General features: G+C 55.1%; 1 protein-coding gene and 1 long non-coding RNA gene across 4 annotated transcripts in view; both read right to left on the bottom strand.

Moving 5' to 3' along the window:
- The window catches only part of LOC127920478 (probable JmjC domain-containing histone demethylation protein 2C), a 63,462-nt gene that overhangs the window by 24,266 nt on the left and 26,209 nt on the right, over window positions 1–12,987 (bottom strand). The gene's annotated exons all lie outside the window — the stretch shown is intronic.
- LOC127920480 (uncharacterized) lies at window positions 1,122–2,567 on the bottom strand. 3 transcript variants are annotated; one of them, XR_008106359.1, is made up of 4 exons: window positions 2,428–2,567; window positions 2,099–2,380; window positions 1,436–1,482; window positions 1,122–1,295 (listed from the first exon to the last, which is right to left on the bottom strand). It is a non-coding gene; the product is annotated as an uncharacterized LOC127920480 (long non-coding RNA). The 3 variants fall into 3 exon arrangements; XR_008106360.1 differs by lacking the exon at window positions 1,436–1,482 and adding an exon at window positions 1,343–1,389; XR_008106358.1 differs by lacking the exon at window positions 1,436–1,482 and having other exon boundaries at window positions 1,123–1,295.

The raw sequence follows: 12,987 nt of genomic DNA, 5'->3' as shown, positions 1-12,987 counted from the left end.
GACCACCATGTCCATCCTCCCTCAGTGAGCCGGTTACTAAGACACCATGTCCATCCTCCCTCAGTGAGCCGGTTACTAAGACAACCATGTCCATCCTCCCTCAGTGAGCCGGTTACTATGACCACCATGTCCATCCTCCCTCAGTGAGACGGTTACTACGACCACCATGTCCATCCTCCCTCAGTGAGACTAAGACAACCATGTCCATCCTCCCTCAGTGAGCCGGTTACTAAGACCACCATGTCCATCCTCCTCAGTGAGCCGGTTACTAAGACAACCATGTCCATCCTCCCTCAGTGAGCCGGTTACTAAGACAACCATGTCCATCCTCCTCAGTGAGCCGGTTACTAAGACAACCATGTCCATCCTCCCTCAGTGAGCCGGTTACTAAGACCACCATGTCCATCCTCCTCAGTGAGACGGTTACTATGTAGGAGAAGTGGTAACTAGGCAGCGATGCGGGTTACTGGTGTCCATGTTCAGAATACAAATGATAAGCGAATCACCCCGAGGAAACAAAGCGACTGGTTTCTCTCTCAGTAGCAGCTCGTTGGGTATCTGGCTCTGAACTGCTCTCCAATTATAGACCAGAGAGAGAAGAATCTCATCAAGAAAAATACAGTGAAATAGATCTGGACAGAAAAATTAAATGACAATATTTGTTTTTTCCGCAGCCATCTGTATCTCTAATGTTGCCATGTATTCTTCTACACTGCTGCTACTCTCTGTTCATCTGCAGTCACATGAACCATATCTACATGTACATACTACCTCAATCAGCCTGACTAACCGCTGCCCGCCTACAGCCTCCCTGCCCGCCTCCCAGCCTCCTCCCTGCAGCCTCCCTGCCCGCCTACAGCCTCCCTCCCTGCCCGCCTACAGCCTCCCTGCCCGCCTACAGCCTCCCTACAGCCTCCCTGCCCGCCTACAGCCTCCCCTCCCGCCTGCCCGCCCGCCTACAGCCTCCTCCCTGCTCGCCTACAGCCTCCTCCCCTGCCCGCCTACAGCCTCCCTCCCTGCCCGCCTACAGCCTCCCTCCCTGCCCGCCTACGCCTCCCTCCCTGCCCGCCTACAGCCTCCCTGCCCGCCTCCTTCCCTGCCCGCCTACAGCCTCCCTGCCCGCCTACAGCCAGACAACTCATACTGCTGACTACCTGACAACCAGCCTGTTGCAGACCAGACCACTAATACTGCTGACTACCTGAAAACCAGCCTGCTGCAGACCAGACCACTCATACTGCTGACTACCTGACAACCAGCCTGTTGCAGACCAGACCACTCATACTGCTGACTACCTGACAACCAGCCTGTTGCAGACCAGACCACTAATACTGCTGACTACCTGACAACCAGCCTGTTGCAGACCAGACCACTCATACTGCTGACTACCTGACAACCAGCCTGTTGCAGACCAGACCACTATACTGCTGACTACCTGACAACCAGCCTGTTGCAGACCAGACCACTCATACTGCTGACTACCTGACAACCAGCCTGTTGCAGACCACTCATACTGCTGACTACCTGACAACCAGCCTGTTGGTGGTTGACCCTCTAGACCACTGGCAAAGTATATCTTCCTGTTTGGCCCTGACTACCTGACCCCTCCTGTCTCAGCCTCCAGTATTTATGCTGCAGTAGTTTATGTGTCGGGGGCTAGGGTCAGTTTGTTATGTCTGGAGTACTTCTCCTTCCATCATACCAGCCTGTGTGAATCTAAGACCAGACCACCCAGGACCATGCCCCAGACTACCTGACAACCAGCCTGTTGCAGACCAGACCACTTATACTGCTGGTCATTTATGAACTACCTGACAACCAGCCTGTTGCAGACCAGACCACCCTACTGCCCCAGGACTACCTGACAATGGCCAGCCACCTGTTGCAGACCAGACCATGCTGGTCATTTACATTTGAACATCTTGGTCATGTTCTGTTATAATCTCTACCCGGCACAGCCAGAAGAGGACTGACAACCAGCCTGTTTTGCAGACCAGCCACCGTATACTGCTTGACTGTTTGGGGTTTTACCTGGGTTTTGACAACCAGCCTGATTTGATTTGATTTTGCAGACCAGACCACTCATACTGCTGACTACCTGACAACCAGCCTGTTGCAGACCAGACCACTCATACTGCTGACTACCTGACAACCAGCCTGTTGCAGACCAGACCACTCATACTGCTGACTACCTGACAACCAGCCTGTTGCAGACCAGACCACTCATACTGCTGACTACCTGACAACCAGCCTGTTGCAGACCAGACCACTCATACTGCTGACTACCTGACAACCAGCCTGTTGCAGACCAGACCACTCATACTGCTGACTACCTGACAACCAGCCTGTTGCAGACCAGACCACTCATACTGCTGACTACCTGACAACCAGCCTGCTGCAGACCAGACCACTCATACTGCTGACTACCTGACAACCAGCCTGTTGCAGACCAGACCACTCATACTGCTGACTACCTGACAACCAGCCTGTTGCAGACCAGACCACTCATACTGCTGACTACCTGACAACCAGCCTGTTGCAGACCAGACCACTCATACTGCTGACTACCTGAAACCAGCCTGTTGCAAACATTACCACTCATACTGCTGACTACCTGACAACCATACCTGTTGGACCAGACCACTAATACTGCTGACTACCTGACAACCAGCCTGTAGGGACCAGACCACTCATACTGCTGACTGGTGACAACCAGCCTGTTGCAGACCACTCATAGGTACCTGACAGAGCCTGTGATGGTGGACCACTATACTGGTACCTGAGCCTGGCAGACCAGACCACTAATATGCTGAGTAGGGTAGACAGAGCCTGATGGTGGAGACCACTAGGTAGGTACCTGACAACCAGGGCAGAGACCACTGTGATGGTGGAGGACCACTAGGTAGGTACCTGGTAACCAGCCTGGCAGACCAGACCACTGTGATGGTGGAGGTAGGTAGGACCACTCAGGTAGGTACCTGCAGAGCCTGTGATGGTGGACCACTCATAGGACTACCTACAACCAGTAGGTAGGACCAGAGTGTGATGGTGACAGCCTGCTAGGTAGACCACTAGGTAGGACTACCTGACAGAGCCTGTGGTGGAGACCAGGTAGGTAGGTAGGTAGGGACAGAGCCTGATGGTGGAGGTAGGTAGGTAGGATAGGTAGGGACAGATCTAGGAAGGTAGGGCAGGTAGGTGGAGGTAGGTAGGTAGGGCAGAGTGTGATGGTGGAGGTAGGTAGGTAGGTAGGTAGGGCAGAGTGTGATGGTGGAGGTAGGTAGGTAGGTAGGTAGGTAGGGCAGAGTGTGATGGTGGAGGTAGGTAGGTAGGGCAGAGTGTGATGGTGGAGGTAGGTAGGTAGGGCAGGTAGTGTGATAGGTAGGTAGGTAGGTAGGTAGGGCAGAGTGTGATGGTGGAGGTAGGTAGGTAGGTAGGGGGCAGAGTGTGATGGTGGAGGTAGGTAGGTAGGTAGGTAGGGCAGAGTGTGATGGTGGAGGTAGGTAGGTAGGGCAGAGTGTGATGGTGGAGGTAGGTAGGTAGGTAGGGCAGAGTGTGATGGTGGAGGTAGGTAGGTAGGGCAGAGTGTGATGGTGGAGGTAGGTAGGTAGGTAGGGGGCAGAGTGTGATGGTGGAGGTAGGTAGGTAGGTAGGGCAGAGTGTGATGGTGGAGGTAGGTAGGTAGGTAGGGTAGAGTGTGATGGTGGAGGTAGGTAGGTAGGTAGGTAGGGCAGAGTGTGATGGTGGAGGTAGGTAGGTAGGTAGGTAGGGCAGAGTGTGATGGTGGAGGTAGGTAGGTAGGTAGGGCAGAGTGTGATGGTGGAGGTAGGTAGGTAGGTAGGTGGGGGTAGAGTGTGATGGTGGAGGTAGGTAGGTAGGTAGGGCAGAGTGTGATGGTGGAGGTAGGTAGGTAGGGCAGAGTGTGATGGTGGAGGTAGGTAGGTAGGGCAGAGTGTGATGGTGGAGGTAGGTAGGTAGGGCAGAGTGTGATGGTGGAGGTAGGTAGGTAGGGCAGAGTGTGATGGTGGAGGTAGGTAGGTAGGTAGGGCAGAGTGTGATGGTGGAGGTAGGTAGGTAGGTAGGTAGGGCAGAGTGTGATGGTGGAGGTAGGTAGGTAGGTAGGTAGGGCAGAGTGTGATGGTGGAGGTAGGTAGGTAGGTAGGGCAGAGTGTGATGGTGGAGGTAGGTAGGTAGGGCAGAGTGTGATGGTGGAGGTAGGTAGGTAGGTAGGTAGGGCAGAGTGTGATGGTGGAGGTAGGTAGGTAGGGCAGAGTGTGATGGTGGAGGTAGGTAGGTAGGTAGGTAGGGCAGAGTGTGATGGTGGAGGTAGGTAGGTAGGGCAGAGTGGAGTTATTGTGATTGGTGGAGCAGAGCCAGGTAGGTAGGTAAATAGGGCAGGGTGGTGGAGGCCAGGTTTACACCATCTAGGTAGGGCAGAGGTGATGGTGGAGGTAGGTAGGTAGGTAGGTAGGGCAGAGTGTGATGGTGGAGGTAGGTAGGTAGGTAGGTAGGGCAGAGTGTGATGGTGGAGGTAGGTAGGTAGGTAGGTAGGGCAGAGTGTGATGGTGGAGGTAGGTAGGTGGGGCAGAGTGTGATGGTGGAGGTAGGTAGGTAGGGTAGGTGGAGTTAGGTTGGAGACAGGAGCCACAGCCAGCCTGGTGGTCTGAGGTAGGTAGGTAGGGTAGGGCAGAGTGTGATGGTGGAGGTAGGTAGGTAGGGGTAGAGTGGGCAGATTGTGATTGGACAGCGAGCCACAGCCAGCCTATTAAATCAGAATGCAGGGTGGTGGTGGAGGTAGGTAGGTTTACAGATCTGATGGTGGAGGTAGGTAGGTTCCAGGTACAACCATAACATGACCTTGACCTTGGAGGTAGCCCGGGGAATTTACAACAGGTCGCTCAGAAACATGGAGGTAAACCGGTACACTGCAAGCCCCGCCGTGCATGAATACAACCTGAGGATGTCTGTGGTTGGATGAAACATTCCCAGCTCCGGGCACAGACAGAACCCTTCAGAAGACAGGTAGGTAGGAAGGCCAGAACATCCCATGGACAACAGCTTCCGAGGAACAAACACATTCACAACATGGAGAATCTGGATTGAATGGAGTTCAGTGACCAGGTAACAGGGAAGAAGTCCTACTGATTTAGTCATGTGATTGGTTAGCCTCAAACATGCTGAGATGCAAAAGTATTTAGCAGCAGAGGGGGTGGAGGAAAGGTAGGTATGTTCCACAGAGGCTGATGGTGGGGGTAAAGCAGGTCTCTGTTAGGACAGAGTCCCCGAGGTGGAGGTAGGTAGGTAGGTTGCTTTAAGAACACATTTGGCTTTCAAGCCGGTCTGACGACAGATGATCCCCTGACAGGAGAGGTTCATTATGGTAGAACAGGCTGGTTGGTACAAGTGGAGGGAGGGTAGCCCTCACCGCCTGGCTGTCTGCCTGGCTGTCTGTCTGTCTCATCGCCTGGCTGGCTGAGGCCTGTCTGGCTGGAGGTACCACCTGGCTGGCTGGGTAACGGCAGAGTCTGCATGGCTGTCTCAGGCCTGTCTGCCTGGGTAGGTAGGTAGGGTGTCTGTCTCATCGCCTGGCTGGCTGACGGGGCTGTCTGGCCGGCAACGTGTAAACCACATGTAGGTTAGGTGGTCAAGAGCGCCATGGCCCTGGAGGTAGCCATCAGCCTGGGAGGGGTTCCAGTTTTGCCGTGATGGTGGAGGTAGCCTAGGTAGGGAAGAGCAGAGTTCCATGGTGCCGATTGAAGACCCAACCCACAGCCTCAGCCTGGGCAGTGTCTGAGGCCCAGTCCCCTGGTAGCCATCAGCCTAGGGCAGAGGAGGTGGAGGTTGGTAGGTGGTAGGTAGGGGGAAAGCAGAGTGTGATGGTGGAGGTAGAGGTAGGTAGCCTGGGAAAGCAGGTTCCAGTGTTGCCATGATTGAAACCCAACCCCCTGGTAGCCTCAGCCTGGGAAAGCAGGTTCCAGTGTTAAATTGTGATTGAAACCCAGCCCCTGGTAGCCTCAGCCTGGGAAAGCAGGTTCCAGTGTTGGTCTGAAACCCAGGTAGGTAGCCTCAGCCTGGGAAAGGAGGTTCCAGTGTTGCCTATTGGGTAGCCTCAGCCTGGGAAAGGAGGTTCCAGTGTGCCGGTGAAACCCAACCCCCAGGTAGCCTCAGCCTGGTAGGTAGGTTCCAGTGTTGTGATGGTGAAGGTAGGTAGGTAGCCTCAGCCTGGGAAAGTTATCCAGTGTGATTGAAACCCAACCCCCACAGCCTCAGCCTGGGAAAGCAGGTTCCAGTGTTGGTGGTCTGAGGCCCAACCCCCAGGTAGCCTACAGCCTGGGAAAGCAGGTTCCAGTGTTGCCGTAAAACCCAACCCCCAGGTAGCCTCAGCCTGGGAAAGCAGGTTCCAGTGTTGCCGGGTGAAACCCAACCCCCAGGTAGCCTCAGCCTGGGAAAGCAGGTTCCAGTGTTGGGCAGAAACCCAACCCCCAGGTAGCCTCAGCCTGGGAAAGGAGGTTCCAGTGTTGCCGTATGAAACCCAACCCCCAGGTAGCCTCAGCCTGGGAAAGCAGGTTCCAGTGTTGCCGATTGAAGACAACCCCCAGGTAGCCTCAGCCTGGGAAAGCAGAATCCAGTGTTGCTGAGGCCCAACCCCCTGTTTACAGCCTCTACCTGGGAAAGCAGGTTCCAGTGTTGCCGTGAAACCCAACCCCCAGGTAGCCTCAGCCTGGGAAAGGAGGTTCCAGTGTTGCCTATAGAAACCCACTTCAGCCTGGGAAAGGAGGTTCCAGTGTTGCCGTATTGAAACCCAACCCCTGAAAGGAAGTGTTGATTGAAGCCCAAGCCCCTGGTAGCCTCAGCCTGGGAAAGGAGGTTCCAGTGTTGCTGTATTGAAACCCAACCCCTGGTAGCCTCAGCCTGGGAAAGCAGGTTCCAGTGTTGCATTGAAACCCATGTGGTAGCCAGGAGCCTGGAAAGGAGGTTCCAGTGTTGCCTTAAGAACAACCCCATAGCCTCAGCCTGGGAAAGCAGGTTCCAGTGTTGCTGACCCAGAGGTAGCCCAGCCTGGGAAAGAGGTTCCAGTGTTGCCTTAAACACCCAGGCCCCCAGGTAGCCTCAGCCTGGGAAAGCAGGTTCCAGTGGCCGTATTGAAACCCAAACCCCCAGGTAGCCTCAGCCTGGGAAAGGAGGTTAGCCTCAAACAGTGTTGCCGATGAAACCCATTTAGCCTCAGCCTGGGGGTGGTTCCAGTGTTGCCGTACAATGGGTCCAACCCCAGGTAGCCTGCCTGGGAAAAGGTTCCAGTGTTGCCGTATTGAAACCCAACCCCTGGCCTCAGCCTGGGAAAGCAGGTTCCAGTGTTGCCGTGGAAACCCAACCCCTGGTAGCCTCAGCCTGGGAAAGCAGGTTCCAGTGTTGCCGTGTTGAAACCCAACCCCTGGTAGCCTCAGCCTGGGAAAGCAGGTTCCAGTGTTGCCGTGGTGCCCACCCCCTGGCCTCAGCTGCCTGGCTGGTTCCTGTTGCCGTGTCTGTCTCAGGTAGCCTCAGCCTGGGAAAGGGCTGTTGCCGTATAACCCCTAGCCTCAGCCTGGGAAAGCAGCCAGTGTTGCCGTAGAAAACTCAACCCCCAGGTAGCCTCAGCCTGGGAAAGCAGGTTCCAGTGTTGCCGTCCCAACCCCCAGGTAGCCTCAGCCTGGGAAAGCAGGTTCCAGTGTTGCCGTATTGAAACCCAACCCCCTGGTAGCCTCAGCCTGGGAAAGCAGGTTCCAGTGTTGCCGTATTGAAACCCAACCCCCAGGTAGCCTCAGCCTGGGAAAGCAGGTTCCAGTGTTGCCGTCAAACCCAACCCCTGGTAGCCTCAGCCTGGGAAAGGAGGTTCCAGTGTTGCCGTGTTGAAACCCAACCCCCAGGTAGCCTCAGCCTGGGAAAGCAGGTTCCAGTGTTGCCGTCCCAACCCCTGGTAGCCTCAGCCTGGGAAAGCAGGTTCCAGTGTTGCAGGATCTCCCCAACCCCCAGGTAGCCTCAGCCTGGGAAAGCAGGTTCCAGTGTTGCCATAGAAACCCAACCCCCAGGTAGCCTCAGCCTGGGAAAGCAGGTTCCAGTGTTGCCGTATTGAAACCCAACCCCTGGTAGCCTCAGCCTGGGAAAGCAGGTTCCAGTGTTGCCGTATTGAAACCCAACCCCCAGGTAGCCTCAGCCTGGGAAAGGTTCCAGTGTTGCCGTAGAAACCCAACCCCCAGGTAGCCTCAGCCTGGGAAAGCAGGTTCCAGTGTTGCCGTATTGAAACCCAACCCCCTGGTAGCCTCAGCCTGGGAAAGCAGGTTCCAGTGTTGCCGTATTGAAACCCAACCCCCAGGTAGCCTCAGCCTGGGAAAGCAGGTTCCAGTGTTGCCGTATAGAAACCCAACCCCCTGGTAGCCTCAGCCTGGGAAAGCAGGTTCCAGTGTTGCCGAAGAAACCCAACCCCCTGGTAGCCTCAGCCTGGGAAAGCAGGTTCCAGTGTTGCCGTAAAACCCAGAGCCCAGGTAGCCTCAGCCTGGGAAAGCAGGTTCCAGTGTTGCCGTTGAAACCCAGACCCCTGGTAGCCTCAGCCTGGGAAAGGAGGTTCCAGTGTTGCCGTAGAAACCCAACCCCCAGGTAGCCTCAGCCTGGGAAAGCAGGTTCCAGTGTTGCCGTGTGAAACCCAACCCCCAGGTAGCCTCAGCCTGGGAAAGCAGGTTCCAGTGTTGCCGTACAAACAGACCCCGGTAGCCTCAGCCTGGGAAAGGAGGTTCCAGTGTTGCCGTCAAACCCAACCCCTGGTAGCCTCAGCCTGGGAAAGCAGGTTCCAGTGTTGCCGTACAAACAGACCCCCCGGTAGCCTCCCTGGGAAGCAGAGCAGTGTTGCCGTCTCCCCAACCCCAGGTAGCCTCAGCCTGGGAAAGCACCGTTCCAGTGTTGCCGTACCGAAACAGAGCACCCCAGGTAGCCTCCCTGGGAAAGCAGAGTTCCAGTGTTGCCATATTGAAGCAGACCCCCGGTAGCCTCAGCCTGGGAAAGGAGGTTCCAGTGTTGCCCTGTATTGAAGCAGACCCCGTCAGTCTCCCCTGGGATACGATCCGAGACAGAGCACCCATTCCACAGCACATGACTAGATATCGGCCCAACACTGAGAATAGAATACAAGATCTGATAAAGCACCGTCCTGGTGAAAGAAACACATGCCTGGCCAAGATAACACTGAGAATTGATTACAAGGTCTAAGCTCCCCAGTCTTAGTAGAGGCTACATGGCAAATGTGTAGGTGCCCTACCGAAGCAGAGCCCCCAGTCACGTCTCCCCTACCGAAGCAGAGCCCCCCGTCACGTCTCCCCTACCGAAGCAGAGCACCGTCACGTCTCCCCTACCGAAGCAGAGCGCCGTCACGTCTCCCCTGCCGAAGCAGAGCGCCGTCACGTCTCCCCTGCCGAAGCAGAGCGCTGTCACGTCTCCCCTGCCGAAGCAGAGCGCCACCCCATCACGTAGTGCCGAAGCAGAGCGCCGTCACGTCTCCCCTGCCGAAGCAGAGCGCTGTCACGTCCCCTACCGTAGCAGAGCCCGTCTAGTAGTCCCTGATGTCCATACTGTAGCTCCCCTGCTAGTAGTGTCTGAGGTCCATACTGTAGCAGAGCACCGTCTAGTAGTGTCTGATGTCCATACTGTAGCTCCCCTCCGAAGCAGAGTCTGACGTCTCCGGGCTACCGAAGCAGAGCACCGTACTGTAGCTCCTGTCTAGTAGTGTCTGAGGTCCATACTGTAGCTCCTACTGTAGCTCCTAGTAGTGTCTGATGTCCATACTGTAGCTCCTGTCTAGTAGTGTCTGAGGTCCATACTGTAGCTCCTGTCTAGTAGTGTCTGATGTCCATACTGTAGCTCCTGTCTAGTAGTGTCTGAGTCCATACTGTAGCTCCTGTCTAGTAGTGTCTGAGGTCCATACTGTAGCTCCTGTCTAGTAGTGTCTGATGTCCATACTGTAGCTCCTGTCTAGTAGTGTCTGATGTCCATACTGTAGCTCCTGTCTAGTAGTGTCTGATGTCCATACTGTAGCTCCTGTCTAGTAGTGTCTGATGTCCATACTGTAGCTCCTGTCTAGTAGTGTCTGAGGTCCATACTGTAGCTCCTGTCTAGTAGTGTCTGAGGTCCATACTGTAGCTCCTGTCTAGTAGTGTCTGATGTCCATACTGTAGCTCCTGTCTAGTAGTGTCTGATGTCCATACTGTAGCTCCTGTCTAGTAGTGTCTGATGTCCATACTGTAGCTCCCGTCTAGTAGTGTCTGATATCCATACTGTAGCTCCTGTCTAGTAGTGTCTGAGGTCCATACTGTAGCTCCTGTCTAGTAGTGTCTGATGTCCATACTGTAGCTCCTGTCTAGTAGTGTCTGATGTCCATACTGTAGCTCCTGTCTAGTAGTGTCTGATGTCCATACTGTAGCTCCTGTCTAGTAGTGTCTGATGTCCATACTGTAGCTCCTGTCTAGTAGTGTCTGATGTCCATACTGTAGCTCCTGTCTAGTAGTGTCTGATGTCCATACTGTAGCTCCATAGTGCTGTAGCTCCAGTCTAGTAGTGTCTGAGGTCCATACTGTAGCTCCTCAGCAGTAGTGTTGATACAGTAGAACCCTCGTGTCTCTCAGCAGTAGGGTTGATACAGTAGAACCCTCGTTCTCTAGTAGTAGGGTTGATACAGTAGAACCCTACGTTCTCTCAGCAGTAGGGTTGATACAGTAGAACCCTCGTTCTCTCAGCAGTAGGGTTGATACAGTAGAACCCTCGTTCTCTCAGCAGTAGGGTTGATACAGTAGAACCCTCATTCTCTCAGCAGTAGGGTTGATACAGTAGAACCCTCATTCTCTCAGCAGTAGGGTTGATACAGTAGAACCCTCGTTCTCTCAGCAGTAGGGTTGATACAGTAGAACCCTCGTTCTCTCAGCAGTAGGGTTGATACAGTAGAACCCTCGTTCTCTCAGCAGTAGGGTTGATACAGTAGAACCCTCACTCTCTCAGCAGTAGGGTTGATACAGTAGAACCCTCGTTCTCTCAGCAGTAGGGTTGATACAGTAGAACCCTCGTTCTCTCAGCAGTAGGGTTGATACAGTAGAACCCTCACTCTCTCAGCAGTAGGGTTGATACAGTAGAACCCTCGTTCTCTCAGCAGTAGGGTTGATACAGTAGAACCCTCACTCTATTCGCAGCCATTCAATATTTCATTCAGGCCTTGAGGAGCTCTGCAGGATAATTAGGAACTAAATTAAACAAAACGCCCATACTACAATGTACAATGGGGCAGGTCCCACCAGGGAATTACTAACACACCCTGACCTCGGAGAGTTCAGCAGGTCAGACTTAAAAAGGAGGGAAAGAATTACGCTCAGGAAGCTGTAAACACAGACCCCGCAGTCACATTCTAGAGGGGGGAGTGGGAGGGAGAGAGAACTGAAGAATGAACGATGGGAGAAAGAAAGAGAAAGGAAGAGCCAGTCATTCACATTTTAGAGGAGGCCGGCGGGAGAGAGAAAGAGAAAGGAAGAGCCAGTCATTCACATTTTAGAGGAGGGCGGCGGTGGGAGGGAGAAAGAAGAAGCGGAGGAGGGAAAGCGAGACAGGAAAACATCCCTCATCCAGCCAGGAGAGCTAGATGAGAGGTGGGAAGAGAGTGGGTGGGTTGAAGGGGAGGCCTCTGGGAGCGGTGGTGAGGTACGGCTGGGCTGAGGCTACAGGGACCCCATGCTGCTCACTGTGGGAACCCCACTACTTCACTGCCCCTGCTGTTCTCCCTCTTCCAACTACCTCACCCTACCACCTCTCCCCCGCTCTCCCACTACCTCCACCTCTCTCCCACTACCTCCATCACCTCTCTCCCACTACCTCCATCACCTCTCTCCCACTACCTCCATCACCTCTCTCCCACCTCTCTCCCACTACATCCACCTCTCTCCCACTACCTCCACCTGCTCTCCCACTACCTCCACCTGCTCTCCCACTACCTCCACCTGCTCTCCCACTACCTCCACCTGCTCTCCCACTACCTCCACCTGCTCTCCCACTACCTCCACCTGCTCTCCCACTACCTCCACCTGCTCTCCCACTACCTCCACCTGCTCTCCCACTACCTCCAACTGCTCTCCCACTACCTCCAACTGCTCTCCCACTACCTCCACCCGCTCTCCCACCACCTCCCACCACCTCCCTCAACCTCTCCTCAACCTCTCTCCCAACCTCAACCTCTCCCTCTCCTCCCTCAACCTCTCCCTCAACCTCAACCTCTCCCTCAACCTCTCCCTCAACCTCTCCCCTCAACCTCTCCCTCAACCTCTCCTCAACCTCTCCCTCAACCTCTCCCTCAACCTCTCCCTCAACCTCTCCCTCAACACTCCCCCCATTTTCTCTGCTGCTAGCTACAGCAATATGTCTAATGAGAGCAGCATGAGACCAGCTCCACAATCCAGCATTCCAGGACCAGACCACGTTGCAACACAAGAGGCCTTTTCAGTTTGTCACCCACGCTTGGATGAAACCGCACTAACACACTCCGCTCTGGACCAGGCCACTGCTCCAGCCCCCTGGCCAGGCCACTGCTCTAGCCCCCCTGGCCATTGCTCCAGCCCCCCAGGCCACAGTGCCCCCGGCCAGGCCACTGTTCCAGACCCCCTGGCCAGGCCCGTGCTCCAGCCCGCCCTGGCCAGGCTCCATTTCCAGCCCCCCCCGGCCAGGCCCGTGCTCCATCCCCCCCCCGGCCAGGCCCCATTTCCAGCCCCCTTCTCCAGCCCCCTGGGAGAGAGGGAAGGAGGACTGGCTACTGCTAAAGTAAACAGAGTTCCAGATGAGGCTCAGACAGGATGTGAGGCTCCGACAGGATGTGAGGCTCCGACAGGATGTGAGTCTCCGACAGGATGTGAGGCTCAGACAGGATGTGAGGCTCAGACAGGATGTGAGGCTCAGACAGGATGTGAGGCTCCGACAGGATGTGAGGCTCCG

Source organism: Oncorhynchus keta, unplaced genomic scaffold (assembly GCF_023373465.1).
Source record: "Oncorhynchus keta strain PuntledgeMale-10-30-2019 unplaced genomic scaffold, Oket_V2 Un_contig_1957_pilon_pilon, whole genome shotgun sequence".
NCBI lineage: Eukaryota > Metazoa > Chordata > Actinopteri > Salmoniformes > Salmonidae > Oncorhynchus > Oncorhynchus keta.
This window is presented reverse-complemented; position numbering and strand designations above follow the sequence as displayed.